Here is a 17,182-nt window from a genome sequence, read left to right as displayed (position 1 = left end):
GCGTGGGCCTTCAGACGTGGTAGGAGCTTTGTGTGTGGTCTCCAGCATCAGGAGGGTCAGACGCCTCCATCCCAAGGCAAATCCACAGCCAGGATGAACCCCTGGTTGAGGAGACCGCAAACCACCCTCATGGTAACCTTCCCCCCCCTGCCCCGGGCTGTGCTTCGCACTGTCCAGCGGCACAGCTCGAGATCAGCATCTCCAGCAGCTGCTCCCAGAGCGGTGGGGATTAAATGAGAACATCTGGGAGGGAGTTTGAATGGAAAACCGTGGAGGCTGACAACAGCAGGAGCCCTGTGCCCCCCTCCCACTCAACTGGTCACCCTCCTCCTGCAGCCTGGGAACGCGGTGCTGGCTCTCGCCGCTGAGCATCGCCCCTTCCCCTGGGATGGAGCAGGACCTGAGCCCCAACACCCTGCTGTGGCCGTTGGCCATCGTCACCTCCCTCTCTCCCAGCTCCCAGCCCCTGTTCTGGTCCAGCCGTGCAGAGCTAACACATTAACCTAGTGCTGCGCCAGCCCCAGCACCCTGCGTTCTCTGCCTGCGTGACACACATTTAGGGAAGAAAGTGCCGGGGGTGAATCACATCCTTTGACCAAACTCTGTGGGTTAGAAACCCCCTTGCAATTAGCACCTTCTCCTTGTCCGGCGCACACAAAGGACTCTCCAGGGCGCCGGGCACGTTCCTGACAAACCCAACGTGGCTGTGGGAGCTGGGAGGAAAGAATGGATGCGGGAGCCCTTTCAGTTGCCGCTATTTGGTTGCAAACTGCTTAATTTCCTGAACAAAATGATATTTTTGTTGTTGTTGTTGATGGAAGGACAGCACTTTTTTGGCATGGTACAATCCCAGGGCTATTCATCCGTCACCACAGCAACGAGCTCCATCAATGGCCATCCGAGATTGCGGATGATTAGAGACAACATGTAAAAGGTGGAAGATGCTGAGCACCTCGCAAACCTCATCTTCCCAAATGACTTGAATTATCCTCATTATTTCTCCCTGGCCAATTCTCTCCCCAGTCCGCAGGAGACGTCGCTGTTATATAAACACGGGAAGAGCAGAGTTATGAGAGCAGGTGGAGGAGAAGGGAACCGTTCCTTTTGATGGGGACTGACCTGGAAAGCTCATGGCATGGAGAATGGAACCCTCTGAGGTGCTGGGGGAGCTGCAAACCTCTTCCCTCACCCAGGGGTCTGGAGGAGTGAGGCCACGCTGCTGTCGGAGCAGCAGGGAGCGTGGCTAAGCTTTGAGGTGGCCACAACCTCTGCTTGTCCATGGTCCATGGCCATACCTCGCACTCTCCTGTGGTTTTGCCTTGAGCTGTGCCGCTCCTTCTTGAGGACACAGTGAGAAGTTTGAGTTGGTTTGCTTTTGGAGCAGTTCAGGAACCCAAGCCGTCACCACCACCTGATTTGGGTGAAAACCAGAGAGAAATGGGTCACCAGAGCCTGGTGAAGATGTGATGCATCCCAGCAGAGGGGCTTCCAGTGGTAACTGTTGTTAGCAGGGTTGCGTAGAAGAGTGGCGGCCGTGAAACTTTAATGCCCACCTGCAATATTCATGGTGCTTTTGACGGCGAGGCAGGAATCGCACTGAACAACCTGAATATTTCATGAGTGGCTCCACACCACGATTCTGGGGAGGGTTTCCTCCAGTGCCACCACATCCCCACCCTGCCATGAAGTCTGAGCTGTCCGATGTGGAAAAAGGGTGATACACCCCGATTTGCAGCCAGAGTCCCACAAAAATAGTCTGGGGGGCATTTTGGACCCTGCCTGGGGTGGGAAGAATGGATTTGTCTTTCAGGGGGTCCCTCTGCTCTGGGGGAGGATGGGAGACCCCCAGGCATGGGGTTGGGGTCTCTGTCGTGACCTCCCAAACTGCCTTTGGTGATGCCCAAAGCACTGTGGGGTGACCTGGAGTGACCTCACCCCGGGCTGGGCTGTCCCGGGGGTCACCGCGAGGGATGGGGACAGCAGCCATCCCCAGTCCTGTCCCCCTCAACCATTGCAGGGCCGTCACCGTAGTGGAAGTCCCTCTCTCAGGGACACATGGTGGGACGGGAGGTGACAGTGGCTGGGATCCCACTCAGCTCTTCACCGGCACATTGCTGTCCCCACCGTGAGCCACGGGTTTGCATCTGGTGTTATGTTGGATCCTGATCCGAATTGAGTCAGCCTGGTTGGGCACGAGGTCTCCAGACCCTGGCGCTGGCCTGGGACATGGCAGTGATGGGGAAGGTGACAGCGAGGACACGCCACTTGGGTGCAGCCCTCTCTTCTCCAGCTGCCTCCGCCAGACACCTTCCCCGAGCAGATGTCTGCTTGCTTTCCTGCAGCTTGGGGGCTGCTGGTGGGCCCACTGCCTCTGAAGCCTCCTTAGATGCGGTCTTGGAGGGCAGCAGAGCCCCCAGTTCCCACGGTAGGGACAAGGACATCGCAGCCTGATGGCTAAGATGATGCCTCAGAGACCTCGTCTCTACCTGGGCAGACCCTGGCATCATACTTGTCCCCGCTTTGCTCTGTGCCTCAGTTTCCCCCACTGTATCCTGGGGGTGAGCTGTCCCTCCAGGCATCTTGCAGGGAGTCTTGGCCACCTTCCAGGACCACGGGCAGGAGAATGGGATCCTGATCTCCACCATGGGCCAGACTCCAGCCCCGAGAACGCTACTGGCAGGAGTGTCCAAGGGATGCATTCACCCACCATTTGCTCCATCAAAGGGAGAGGCAGGAGGAGGCTGGGCACCGGCGCCACCCTGGGCTCAGCACCAGGCAGGATCAGCCGTGCCTCTCCTTTCTGTCAGGATGCTGACGTTGGAGCAGGGGCCCAAGGACCACTGTCACCTCCCCGGAATTGTTCCAGGGGAGCAGGGACATGAGGGACAGCTTGGCATGGGAGAGTGGCTTTCCTTGGAGCAGGGGGATGGAGGGCAAACCCTGTGCTGCATTTTGACTGCATGCTCCTCTGCTTCTTGGGCCGCCTGCCACCACAGAGCAGCCGCTGTCCCCTCACCAGAGCATCACATCGGATGTGAGATGCTGACACCTCTGGGATGAGACATTTGTCCTCTTGCAGGGCTAAGCGCCAGCTCCCGAGCAGGGGTCATTCTCCTGCCATCGGTCCCTGCCCCATCCCAGGTTCCACAGCTCAGGGAGCACCCCCAGGCCTGGATGGTCACCCCAAACTGCCCCCTAGCTCCCTGCATTCCTCCTTTGGGTCCCATCGACTCGCCAGCAGCCCCAGTGTGCAGGGGGGAAGAACAGCCAAAACTGAGACAAGCGCTGCACAGGGAGCTGCGGCTCTGAGAGAGCTAAATTGAAGCTGCTAATTAATAGCAGGAGAAGAGATCAATAAGGGAAGCGGCTGGCACTGCAGCTGGGGCCAGCGCTGACCGTGCTGGGGCTTCTCCTGCTGTGCAGGGGTCCTGCTGAGCCCACGATGCTGGGTCTCTGCTCCCATGCCACATCCTCCGAGGAGGAGAATGGGAGATGCAGAGGAAGCCCATCACCAGGCTGGGGTTGCCAACGGGGAGCCAACCTATGCGAGTGATGGAGATAGAACCCGCACTCCAAGCTGAGGAATTCCAGGGTGGGAGAAGGAGTTAATTCCTACACCGAAAAGCTCTTTGATGGCATCTCGTCTCTAATGGAAGAGTCATGTTGGATTAGCGGGCGGCTGCGCCAGCCACAGAGCGAGCGCCCTGCCTGCCGGCCCCCAGCCCCGGGGAGAGCCGGGGAAGCCATGCGGAATGGCAGATCTGGGCCACTGTGCCAGCGCCGGCGGCGGATGCACCACGGCGGGGACCGCAGCCGAGGACAGGAGCGAGGAGGCCGCCGCAGACAGCTTTCATGCGAGTTTTTATCCCCACCGCAGTGTCTCAGCATCCAGCCATGAGGCACCCACAGTGCCCAGGGATTAGATTGGATATCAGGAAACATTTCTTCACTGGCAGAGGCTGCCCAGGGCAGTGCTGGAGTTCCCATCCTTGGAGGGGTTCAAAAAATGTGTAGACGTGGCACTTCAGGACATGGTTTAGTAGGGATGGTGATGTTGGGCTGATGGTTGGACTGGATGAGCTTAGAGGGCTTTTCCAACCTTAATGATTCTATGGTCCTGCAATGTTTTGCCTCTATTCCCAACCAGCCTGGAGAAAATGGGGTTCAGAACGAAGGATACCCGAAATCCTCATGGCACACTGACTCTGCTGAGCAGGGGGATGTTTGCGGTGGTGCTTTTTGCGCCCCCAGTGCTGCAATCCAACAGCAAAAGGTGAGCAGTGCCCGGGCGGTGGAAAGCAAACCAGGCACATTGGACACCATGTGCTTCGCCTCCCCTTTCACACTCCTTATCGCAGCTCTGATGGTAAATAAACCAGCTCGTCTCCCCAGCAACCCAGGGCTGTGCCGGGAGCGGAGTCCAAGGTGAGCTGTGGTGCCAGCGATGGAAGCCAACCTGGCCAGCCAGGACCCGGAGGATGAGCAAGAACCTGCAGCCCATCGGTGCAGAATGGGGAGTGGGGTCTGTCTGGCATCCAGGATCCAGAAAATGAGTAAGAACCCCCATCTCATCAGCGCAGAATGGGGAGTGGGGTCTGTCTGGCATCCAGGATCCAGAAAATGAGCAAGAACCCCCATCCCATCGGCGCAGCATGAGGAACAGGGTCTGCCTGGCAGGCAGGATGCACCATCCTGGGCACCAGGATGCACCCAACCCTGAAGAAGACCCACTTCTTGGTGTGATGATGCCAATGTAAAGAGCACTGAGCTCCCTGAAGCTGTTTGCCGGTTCCGGCAGAACCCAGGATGGAAAAACTCTGGAAAACGGGAATATTCACCACCAAAAAAAAAAAAGCACAGCAAAGTGTTTAGGTCACCTTTAGGGTGAATGTGTCTCTGAACTTGGTTCTTGGCTGCAGGAGCAATGTCTGAAAGCATCTGTGCATCCCTGACCCACTGACCCATAAAAACGAAGCATCCCAGCAGGGCTGTACCCTATATCATCCGACCGAGCATCCTCATCCACAGGTGACCCCAGTGGCTCCCTATGGACAGGGTTGGGCCACCCTGACCCCCCCCTTCCAGCTGCTTAAACCAAGTAGAGCCCTTTGTTTTCTGCTTTCATATTATTTAATTCTCCTCTCCTTACTTGCACTGCAGGGGCAGCAGCTAAGCCTGGGGCTTTGCTAAGCCGGGATCGTATTAAAAGCGCAGAGAGGAAGAGAGTTTCTGGTGCTTAAGCTGCTTGTGGTAACAGAGATGGATTTAAGGAAACTGCTCCCATGGCGATATTATTGCCCAAAAGCACCGGGAAGGCGGGCAGGGATGGAAAGGCAAAGAGGGAGGCAGGGAAAGGTGGGCAGGGATGCAGGGAAAGGTGAGCAGGGATGCAGGGAAAGGTGAGCAGGGATGCAGGGAAAGGTGGGCAAGGATGCAGGGAAAGGTGAGCAGGGATGGAAAGGCAAAGAGGGAGGCAGGAAAAGGTGGGCAGGGATGCAGGGAAAGGTGGGCAGGGATGCAGGGAAAGGTGAGCAGGCATGGAAAGGCAAACAGGGAGGCAGGGAAAGTGGGCAAGGATGCAGGGAAAGGTGGGCAGAGGTGCAGGGAAAAATCAGTAAGGATGCAGGGAAAGGTGGGTAGGGATGCAGGGAAAGATGGGCAGGGATGCAGGGAAAGGTGAGCAGGGATGCAGGGAAAGTTGTGGAGGGATGCAAGGGAAAGTGGGCAAAGATGCAGGGAAAGGTGGGCAGGGATGCAGGGAAAGTGGGCAGAGATGCAGGGAAAGGCGGGCAAGGATGCAGGGAAAGGCAAGCAGGGATGCAGGGAAAGTGGGCAAGGATGCAGGGAAAGGTGGGCAGGGATGCAGGGAAAGGTCAGTAAGGATGCAGGGAAAGGTGGGCATAGATGTGGAGAATGGTTGACAAGGATGCAGGGAAAGGTGAGCGGGGATGCAGGGAAAGTTATGGAGGGACGCAAGGAAAGGTGGGCAAAGATGCAGGGAAAGGCAGGCAGGGATGCAGGGAAATTGGGCAGGCATGCAGGGAAAGGTGGGCATAGATGTGGAGAATGGTTGACAAGGATGCAGGGAAAGGTAGGCAGGGATGAAGGAAAAGGCTTGGGGTCCTCAGTGGGATGCACCAGCACCAGCACCGCAGGACCAGTGGGGTCTCAGCACTCAGTGAAGCCCCTTCTGGGCTAGGACCCACCACCGGGGCAGGGACCTGCCCGCTTGGCAGCGGTGGATGGCTCACCTGGGCTTTGGCTGTATTAAAAGCTAAGTCCTCCGGCATGGCTTTTTCCAGAGCCGCAGCCAAAAAGGTGCTTACGGGACCGAGGTGGGAGCCTGCCAAGCCCTAATTAGAGACGCTCAGCAGTGCAGCGTGCTAATACGCAACCTTTCACCTCTGGAGGCTGGGATTTAAACTGCAGTGAAATCATCACAGGGAGGTGAGGGCTGGGGTGGGAAGGCAAAAAAACCCTCCCTTCCCTTCCCAAACTGCAGCAGATAAGACTCCTTGGCCCATCCATCATCAGTATCCCCAAAATATACAGGTGGGATGCAGGGTGACCTGAGTCCAGGCATGAGGAGAAGCCGGAGAGATCAATCGCTTTCCTCTCCCTGCTCTTTCTCTCGCCTTCTCTCTGCATTAACGTGTTAACTTTGGCCAAGAGCTTTTCCCACTGACCTACTGATCTTTCCTATTTTGGTCCCTGGAATTAAGGGATTGCTGGGATTAACTTGCACTAAAGCCTTCAGATCGGCTCTGGAGTGGAACGCCCAGGTACGGATGCAGCAGGCGGCCGGGGACACCGGAGGAGGGAGCAGAGCGCAGGTTGGAGGGTGCAGCACCCCAAACTCGAGCAGCTCGGGTTCTCTCAGCTCCTATTTCTCCCCTCTCAACGCTTTTAGACCTTTTGTGGTCAGGTCTGAGCTCCCCAAGCGATGGAGAGGGTGAGGATGCCCAGAAGCCTCCTGAGGATCAGAAAATCACAGAATGTCCTGAGTTGGAAGAAACCCACAAGGATCGTCGAGTTCAACTCCTGTCCCCGCACAGGACACCCCCAACGTTCACACCGTGGGGCTGAGGCTGTTGTCCAAACGCTACTGGAATATTGGCAGGCTTGGCGCTGTGATTGCTTCCCTGGGAGCCGTTCCAGTGCTCCATCACCCAACGGATGGGTGCTTTGGGGACCACTCTGCATCCAGAGTGTGTCGGGATGCAAACACAGCTCCCAAACCCCCTTCGGCCAACACCCCATCCTCCTGCCGTCAACCCCAAGGTCCCACAGCCTGGGATGCTCTGAGCCCTCCCTGCACCCCTGATCCTCTGCCCGTCCTCCCGCAGAGTCCTCGCTGCCAGCAGCAAAGTGCGCTCCAGCCATGATCTTGGCAGAGCTGAGGGCTATTTCTTTTTGCAATATATCCACAATCTTCCACTTCAGGGGTGGAAAAGCCCCAAATATCCCTTTTTCACCTCCCCTCCAAAGACCAGCTGCTTTTCCACCTGGATGGACATCCCTAGGGAGTCTTTATCCCACGTCCCTGCCCTGGCTGCTGTGTCCCTTCTGTGTACCCCCAGCCACTCCGAATCCCTTTCGTTCGCTACCGGAGAAACTGCACGGAGTGAAATTTGGCAGTTTTGTGGCTGGGAAGTTCAAAAAGATGCAGGGGAGGGGGAGCCAGGAACAACCCGGCTTTGAAGGTGCCTGGAGATTAACTCAAGGCCACGGCAGAGGCGCAGAGACTTCTACAGCAAAAACCTCATTAAGGAGGGAGAGGGAGGGACGGGAGGAGCAGGGAAAATCTTCTAAGCAGGAGGAAAAATGTTTGATTCAGCAGAAACAAGTGGGAAAAAAGCCCCCTCGTGTCCCCCCACTCTGCTTTTATCTGTCTCACGGGGATTGGGGTGGAATATGAAATCTGCCCCTATCCTCTTTCCTGTTTATCTCCTAATTATTACGCTGGAGATTCGGCAACGGTGTCCGGGTTGGTGCTGAGCGGAGGCAGCGCTGCCCGAGTTGGGGGTGAGAGCCGCCTCGGGGACCCCCCTGTACCCCAACACCGTGGGGCTGAGGGCAACAAGGAGGGGGGATATGGGGGGTCTTGGGCATCAGGTACTGTTATTTGGGCATCATTTCTGCAATGAGGTGTGTGAGGGCTCTGCAGTCCAACCCATGGAAGCAGGGAATGGTTTGGGTGGGATGGGAACATGAAGGTCATTTAGTCCAACTAAATGGGAGGGACAACTCCCACTGGATCAAGGGCTCCAAAATCCATCCAACCTGGCCTTGGACACCTCCAGGGATGGGGCAACCACCGCTCTGGGCAACCTGGGTCAGAGTCTCCCCATCCTCACAGGAAAACATTTCTCCCTAAGATCTCATCTAGCTCTGGTCTCCCACCCGGAGGACCCCGGAGCCGATGGGCTGAGCCGAGGGCGGCTGGGGGACAAGCCGTGCTCCCCCCAAACGAACCTCCCGGCGCGGATGCTGCGGCTGCTCCCGTTGCCCAGCACCTCGGCCCACTGACCTACTTTGAGCATCGCTGCGCCGCGGGCACGCTTGGATGGGGACAGGGACGGGGATGGGGGTGGGGATGGGGACAGGGATGGGAACAGGGATGGGGATGGTTGTGGGGATGCCACGCGCCAGCCCAGCAGCGAGGGGATGCTCCGTCCCAACCCGCGGGAACACACAGCCACAGCCCGGTTACGCAGGGATGGGGAGAGGGATGGGATGGGGACGGGGATAGGGATGGGGAACAGGGATGGGGATAGGGAAAGAGATGTCAATGGGGACAAGGATGGAGACAGGGATGGGGGCAGAGATGGGGATGGGGCCAAGGACAGAGATGGGGATGAGGACAGGGATAGGGATGGAGATGAGGATGGGGACAGAGATGGGGATGGGGAGGGGGACAAGGACAGAGATGGGGATGGGGACAGGGATAGGGATGGAGATGAGGATGGGGACAGAGATAGGGATGGGGAGGGGGACAAGGACAGAGATGGGGATGGGGACAGGGATAGGGAGGGGGACAAGGATGGGGACAGGGATGTGGGTGAGGATGGAGAAGGGATGGGGATGGGACAAGGAAGAGGACAGTGGTGGGGATGGGGTGGGGACAGGGATGAGGAGGGGAACAGGGACAGGAATAGGGACAGAGATGGGGATGGGGACAAGGATGGGAACAAGGTTGTGGGTGAGGATGGAGAAAGGGATGTAGATGAGACAAGGATGGGGATGGGGACAGGGATGGGATGGGGACAGGGATGGGGACAGGGACAGGGCTGAGGACGGGGACAGGGCCAGAAATGGGGACAAGGATGAGGGCAGAGATGAGGATGGGGACAAGGATGGGGCCAGGGATGTGGATGAAGGGGGAGACAGGGATGGGGATGGGACAAAGATGGGGACGGAGTGGGGATGCCCTGCCGTAGCCCAGCAGCGAGGGGATGCTACCCCCGCTCCCCGCTCCCTAACGAAGACTCAGAAGCCGCTAATTATTTGGGCCCCTCCTCGGAGTGTGGGGTGAGAGCAAACGCCCGGGCCCGCTGGCAGCCCTGCCAGCCCTGGCCCCAATTAGCCTCGTTATCCCGCACCGCCGCTGATTGGGGCCAGGCAATCGCTGTGGCGCTGGAGGCCCGTATGGCGGCCGCGCAGCGGGTATTGCATAAGCGCAGGCGTTACGTGAGCGGGTCAGGCCTGAGTGGGGTCTGGTTACAGCAGGGTCTGAGCCCCACCGAGACCCGGGCCCTGCGTGGGGGCACACACAGCCCCACAGCAGCACAGCCCCACGGAGGCTGTGGGGTGCGACCCGCGGCTGCCTCAGTTTCCCCCTTCGCCACGTGCTGCTTGGCACCGGTCACTGCCCTGGGGGGGGCTGAGAAACACCCACAGCCCCACACGATGGCCCCACACGATGGCCACACATCGCAGCCCCATGGAGGTTGTGGGGTGCGACCCGCGTCTGCCTCAGTTTCCCCCCTCGCCACGTGCTGCTTGGCACCGGTCACTGCCCTGGGGGGGGAGGCTGAGCAACACCCACAGCCCCACACCATGACCCCACACCATGGCCACACATCACAGCCCCATGGAAGCTGTGGGGTACACCCCATAGCTGCCTCAGTTTCCCCCTTCACCATGCACTCCTTGGCACTGGTCACTGCCCCGCTGGCAGTGACCCCCACAGCACTACCCCACGGCACAGCCCCACAGCACAGCCCCACAGAGGCTGCCAGGTGTGGGGCACAACCCACAGCTGCCTCAGTTTCCCCCCTCACCACATATTGCTTGACACTGGTCACTGCCCTGGGGGGGGCTGAGCAGCACCCACTGCCCCACAGCACTGCCCCAAGGCACAGCCCCACGGCATAGCCCCACAGAACAGCCCCATGGAGTCTGTGGGGTGCACCCCGTGGCTGCCTCAGTTTCCCCCTTCACCATGCACTCCTTGGCACTGGTCGCTGCCCCGGTGGGGCTGAGCAGCACCCGCTGCCCCACAGCCCCACAGCACAGCCCCACTGCACAGCCCCACAGAGGCTGCCGGGTGTGGGGCACAACCCACAGCTGCCTCAGTTTCCCCCTTCGCCACACATTGCTTGGCACTGGTCGCTGCCCTGGGGGGCTGAGCAGCACCCACTGCCCCACAGCGCTGCCCCAGAGCACAGCCCCACAGTACAGTCCCACAGAACAGCCCCAAGGAGGCTGTGGGGTACACCCCCATAGTTGCCTCAGTTTCCCCCTTCACAGTGCACTCCTTGGCAGCTGATGAGACACGTGAAGGTTTGGTGGTTGGAAGCACGGCTCCCCTGCAGCCATCCCATCCCTGCTGCCCACACCCACCCTGGAGCCCAGCGCTGGAGAATCGGTGAATCTTTGGATTGGAAGAGACCTTTGAGATCATCGAGTCCAACCCTACCTGTCCACTGCTAAACCATCTCTGAGCACTTCATCCACCCACCTTCGAGACACCTCCAGGGATGGAGACTCCACAACTGCCCTGGGCAGCCACTCCAGTGCCTGAGAACCCTTCCAATGAAGACATTTCCCCTGATATCCAATCTAAACCTTCCCTGGTGCAACTTGAGGGCATTTCCTCTCATCCTATCACCTGTCCCTTGGGAGAAGAGCCCAGAACCCATCTCGCCACAACCTTCTTTCAGGCACTTGTAGTCAGTGATGAGGTCTCTCCTCAGCCTCCTCCTCTCCAGGCTAAACAACCCCCAGGTCCCTCAGCCACAGGAACCTGGAATTGGAGAGCAGGACATGGCATTGGAGAGCAGGATAGGGGCATTGGAGGGCAGGACATGGGCACTGGAGAGCAGGACATGGACATTGGAGAGCACGACATGGGCATTGGAGGGCAGGACATGGGCACTGGAGAGCAGGACATGGACATTGGAGAGCACGACATGGGCATTGGAGGGCAGGACATGGGCACTGGAGAGCAGGACATGGCATTGGAGGGCAGGACATGGACATTGGAGAGAAGGACATGGGCATTGGAGAGAAGGACATGGCATTGGAGGGCAGGACATGGCATTGGAGGGCAGGACATGGACATTGGAGAGAAGGACATGGGCATTGGAGAGAAGGACATGGCATTGGAGGGCAGGACATGGCATTGGAGGGCAGGACATGGGCATTGGAGAGAAGAACATGGGCATTGGAGAGCAGGACATGGCACTGGAGAGCAGGACATGGCATTGGAGAGCAGGACATGGCATTGGAGAGCAGGACATGGACATTGGAGGGCAGGAGATGGGCATTGGAGAGCAGGAAAGGGGCACTGGAGAGAAGGACATGGGCATTGGAGAGCAGGATAGGGGCATTGGAGAGCAGGACATGGGCATTGGAGAGCAGGACATGGCATTGGAGTGCAGGATAGGGGCATTGGAGAGCAGGATAGGGGCATTGGAAGGCAGGACATGGCACTGGAGAGCAGGACATGGGCATCAGAGAGCAGGACCTGGCACTGGAGGGCAGGATTTGGCACTGGAGGGCAGGATTTCATGCTGAAGAGCAGGATATGGGCATTGGAGAGCAGGACCAGGTACTGGAGATGAGGACGTGGCTCTGGAAGGCAAGACAAGGGCACTGGAGAACAGGATCCCCATCAGACCCTTGAGCAGAGACACATCCCCGTGCTGGCACCCAAGGACGGGGTTTGGGCCACGGATACCACGGGATTGACAGTGTGTTCACCCCGTGACCCACTCCCTGCCGGGCAGGTCAACCATTCCCGACGGGAAACTGAGTCACGGGGAGGCGAAGCAACCTGGCAGTGCCCATGGCAAAGAGCCACCACGGGGACCAGCTCTGCCAGCCGGCTGTGCCGGGGCTCGGTGAGCGGGGGACAGCCCGGCACAGCCCCAGCGCGGGGCTCGGGGGTCCCCAGGGTGGGGTGAGGGTGGTGGGTGCAGGTTGGGGTGATGCTGGGCGGGCAGAGAGGTTCCCCTCTGGCTGGGTGGGGCACGAGGGAGAGCAAACAGTGATTAAGGCGCGATGGTGTCATCCCAAATTCCTGCTGGTCTCCAGGCCAGCCAGGGGACAATTGGGACAATCCTGGTGGCAAAACCGGGCAGGTGGTTGTGGCTTCAATGCATCCATCCTGGCTCCGGGCACGGAGCAGGCAGCGAGGCTGGGCCAGGGAGGAGGGCAGGGAAAAGGGCTGGATGGTGGTGGGGTGGCAATTTTTCCTTCTTATCCATCTCCTCCCCGTGCCACCGGTGCTGTGGGTGACCAGATCCAGCTTCTCCGGACACATCCTCAGGCATCACCCGGGTGGGTGCAGCTCCCCAGAGCTGATTCTGGCTCTGGCATCGTCCTCTGCCTGGAGAAGCACCAGTCAGATGCTGGGATCAGCATCCCTGCGCCAACCACGGCACCACATCCCGGCACACAGAGGGGGAGATGGTTTTTAGGGGAGATTCAGTGACTTCTGGTGCTCCCACATCCCAACTGGGAGGGGAGAGGATGCTGCTCCTCTCTCCACAGCAAATATTATGCCTGGGGTTTGACTGTCACCCCTGGTGAAGGGGTTTTGCCTCGGTTCTGGCTTTGCCAGGATCAGGACTCCCATGTAAACCCGGCCAAGTCTGCAGAGTGAGGACCCAGTCGAGATAAAAGCGGTCCTGCTATGGTATAACTTCTCCACCTCCTCCTCTGTGGCCCCAAAACCCGAGTCCCAGACCTGCAAAAGGCCACCCTTGCTTGGGGGACCCCACAGCAGCTCCTCTGCCCTCAGGACGTGCTTTGGGTTACACCAACACCCATCGGTGATGGAGGTTGGGTGCTGTGCACCAAGGGTTAAGGAGGTGGCAGGGAGCGGGTGTCGGGGTGCGCGTGTCCTTGGGTCACACCAATGCCCATCGGTGATGGAGGTTGGGTGCTGTGCACCAAGGGTTAAGGAGGTGACAGGGAGTGGGTGTCGGGGTGCATGGGTCCTTGGCCACACCAGCGCCCATTGGTGATGGAGGTTGGGTGATGCACACCAAGGGTTAAGGAGGTGGCAGGGAGTGCGTGCCGGGGTGCGGGGGTCCTTGGGTGACACCAATGCCCATTGGTGATGGAGGTTGGGTGCTGTGCACCAAGGGTTGAGGAGGTGGCAGGAAGCGGGTGCTGGGGTGCGCGGGTCCTTGGGTCACACCAGCACCCATTGGTGATGGAGGTTGGGTGCTGTGCACCAAGAGTTAAGGAGGTGGCAGGGAGCGGGTGTCGGGGTGCGCGTGTCCTTGGGTTACACCAACACCCATCGGTGATGGAGGTTGGGTGATGCGCACCAAGGGTTAAGGAGGTGGCAGGGAGCGGGTGCCGGGGTGCGCGGGTCCTTCGTTCACACCAACACCCATCGGTGATGGAGGTTGGGTGCTGTGCACCAAGGGTTAAGGAGGTGGCAGGGAGCGGGTGCCGGGCTGCGTGGGTCCGGCGTGGCATTGCTCACGGCAGGTGTGGTGCTGCTTATGCAACCTCGTACTTTTGGGTTGCGCCGGGGCGCAGTGTCGCTCTCGCTCCAACACGCTTTGGTCACGACTATCCCAACAGCAGCCACGAGGGCAAGCTGGCCGCTGTCTTTGGGGAGGATCCTGCCCACCCCGGAGAGTCACCGCATCGCTCCCGGTCTCAGTTTCCCCATGGGGCTAATCAGGCTGGTGACCTCTTTTGGGCAGCTCTGTGACCTCTGGGGATGGGCAGTGTCCTCGCGCCGCCGGCATAAGGGCTGCCGCCACCGGGAGCCGCTCGGAATGGGTGCTGGGATGGGATTTCAGGGGCAACGGTTGCAAAAGCCCCCACTGGAAGCGGAGCCAGCAAAGAGCGAGGCGAGATGTCGCCCTGCGTCGCATCCGCGTGCTCGTCCATGCGGGAAAAGGAAGCCGGGAGGAAGGAGCGAATCCAACTGGCGAGAGCAGCGAACCCCGTCCCAATCGCCATCAGCAAAATCGCGTCTGACAGCAGCGCTGGAGCGCGCAGGCGGCTCGGTCCCCTCTGCCCCCCACTGCCATCCAGCCCCCCACCCACGGCTGCCGGCGTCCCCATCCCCGGCCGCAGCGGGAACTCGGCACGCGGGTGGGAGCGCACCAAGTGCCACCATCGCTCAGCCCCACCGGCCGTTGATGCTGTCACCAAGCCACGCCGCTGCGGGGATGTGGGGTGGGGAGACCCCCTCTGCCACCACGTCCCTGCGCCCCCCAGCTCAGCCCCGGGCTTGGGGATGGATGGGGGTGAAATCAGCCGTGCTTGGCTTCATTTGAGGGTTTGAAGGCTGTGGTGCCTCTGCAGAGCTCAGCCACGAGGGCAGGGGAGAGGCAGCGGTGCCACGTTTGGTGGTGGCTGCATATGTGGCTGTGGGAGATGACACCTCCATGCCCATGGCTGATGTGGTGTCCACACCCATGGCTGTCATGGTGTCCATGCTCATGGCTGTGGTGTCCATGCCCATGGCTGTCGTGGTGTCCATGCCCATGTCTGTGGTGTCCATGCCCATGGTTGATGTGGTGTCCATGCTCATGGCTGTCGTGGTGTCCATGCCCATGGCTGATGTGGTGTCCATGGCTATGCTACAGGTGTGGCCATGACGGATGTCTTCCTTGTGCCCACGGTTGACGCCACATCCATGCCTTTGGTGGATGTTGCATCTGTAGAGGATGCTGCGGCCATGGAGGGTGTCATGCCCATGTCCACGGAGGATGCCATGCCCATGGTGGATGCCGTGTCCATGGTGGATGCCGCATCAACAGAGGATGCCATGCCCACGTCCATGGTGGATGCCGTGTCCATGGACGATGCCATCTCTGCACACAAGTCTCCAGGCTAGTGCCACCATCCCCAAGACCCAGGCATCCCCGGGCACTGCTGAGCACCACATCCCTTGCACCCTGAGCCCTGTCCTGGCTGTGACATGGACCAACCTCCTGTGATGTGGCACCACAGGGATTCTGGTGACCTGGTGCAAGAGTCTCACCACAATCTCCAGCCATGAGGCTTTGCCCGTGCTGACGCCGCACCACAAGGTCTTGTTCCATAGTCCAGAGCCAACATTTCTTCGCATCTATTCCGGAGCACATTGGAGCACTCCATTATCCAGGATCCAACCCCAAGCCCCAGAGCCCTCCGTGTGCATCACAGCATGAAGGACAGGGTGGAAGTGGCTCTCTGCCACCTCCAAAGCTTTCCTCTGCTCCCACTTTTCCGAACCACAGGTCTCCCAACCCCTTGGACTTTAGCATCCACACCTTGGCGTGGGGTCACATTTGAGCTACTCAGAGTGTGCGCCTTCTCCTGCCCGGGGGAGCATCCCTGTGCCAAGCAGGGCATCCAGGGAGGACCAGCAGAGCCACACGGGGAATGGGGCGCAGCATGGATGCGCTCGGTGATTCAGCAGGACACGCAGCCGGCCCCGTGCCTGGGCGAGCCGGGACAGGGCGAGCACCGGCACGGCCCTCCCTGGGGCGGGTGGCACTGGGGGTGCAGGGGTGGGCACCCAGGAGGCAGGGTGGGCATCGAGGGGTGCAACGGCATCACTGAGGGGTGTAGGGTGGGCATCGAGGGATGCAACGGCATCACTGAGGGGTGCAGGGTGGGCATTGAAGGGTGCAAGGGCATCACTGAGGGGTGCAGGGTGGGTATCAAGGGGTGCAAGGGCATCACTGAGGGGTGCAGGGTGGGCATTGAAGGGTGCAGGGGCATCAGTGGGGGGTGCAAGGTGGGCATCAAGGGGTGCAGGGGCATCACTGGGGGATACAGGGTGGGCATCGAAGGGTGCAGGGGCATCACTGGAGGGTGCAGGGTGGGCATCAAAGGGTGAAGGGGTATCACTGAAGGGTGCAAGGTGGGCATCGAGGGGTGCAGGGGCATCACTGGGGGGTGCAGGGTGGGTATCAAGGGGTGCAGGGGCATCAGTGGGGGGTGCAAGGTGGGCATCAAGGGGTGCAGGGGCATCACTGAGGGGTGCAGGGTGGGCACTGAGGGGTGCAGGGGCATCACTGGGGGGTGCAAGGTAGGCATCAAGGGGTGCAGGGTGGGCATTGAGGGGTGCAGGGGCATTACTGGGGGGTGCAGGGTGGGCATCGAGGGGTGCAAGGGTTACTGAGGGGTGCAAGGTGAGCATCAAGAGGTGCAAGGGCATCACTGGGGGGTGCAGGGTGGGCATCAAGGGGTGCAGGGGCATCACTGGGGGGTGCAGGGTGGGCATCAAGGGGTGCAGGGGCATCATTGAGGGGTGCAGGGTGGGCATTGAAGGGTGCAGGGGCATCACTGAGGGGTGCAGGGTGGGCGTCGAGGGGTGCAGGGGCATCACTGAGGGGTGCAGCGGTGAGAACTGGGGGTAGAGGGTGGGCATAAAGTGTGCAGGGTGGGCATCAAGGGGTGCAGGGGCAAGAACTGAGGGTGCAGGGTGGGCAACAAGAGGTGTAGGGTGGGCATCGAGGGGTGCAGGGGCAACACAAGGGGGTGCAGGGGTAAGAACTGGGGTTGTGGGGTGGGCATCAAGAGTGCAGGGTGGGCATCAAGGGGTGCAGGGGCATGAACTGAGGGTGCAGGGTGGGCATCAAGAGGTGCATGGTGGGCGTTGATGGGTGCAGGGGCAGCACCGGGGGATGCAGATCGGGCACTTGGGGGTACAGTGTCGAGACCTGGGGGGTGCAGGGCACGCAGCACTTGAGGTGCTGAGTCGAGATCTGGA

Source organism: Cuculus canorus, chromosome 27, assembly GCF_017976375.1.
Source record: "Cuculus canorus isolate bCucCan1 chromosome 27, bCucCan1.pri, whole genome shotgun sequence".
NCBI classification, from domain to species: Eukaryota; Metazoa; Chordata; class Aves; order Cuculiformes; family Cuculidae; genus Cuculus; species Cuculus canorus.
This window is presented reverse-complemented; position numbering follows the sequence as displayed.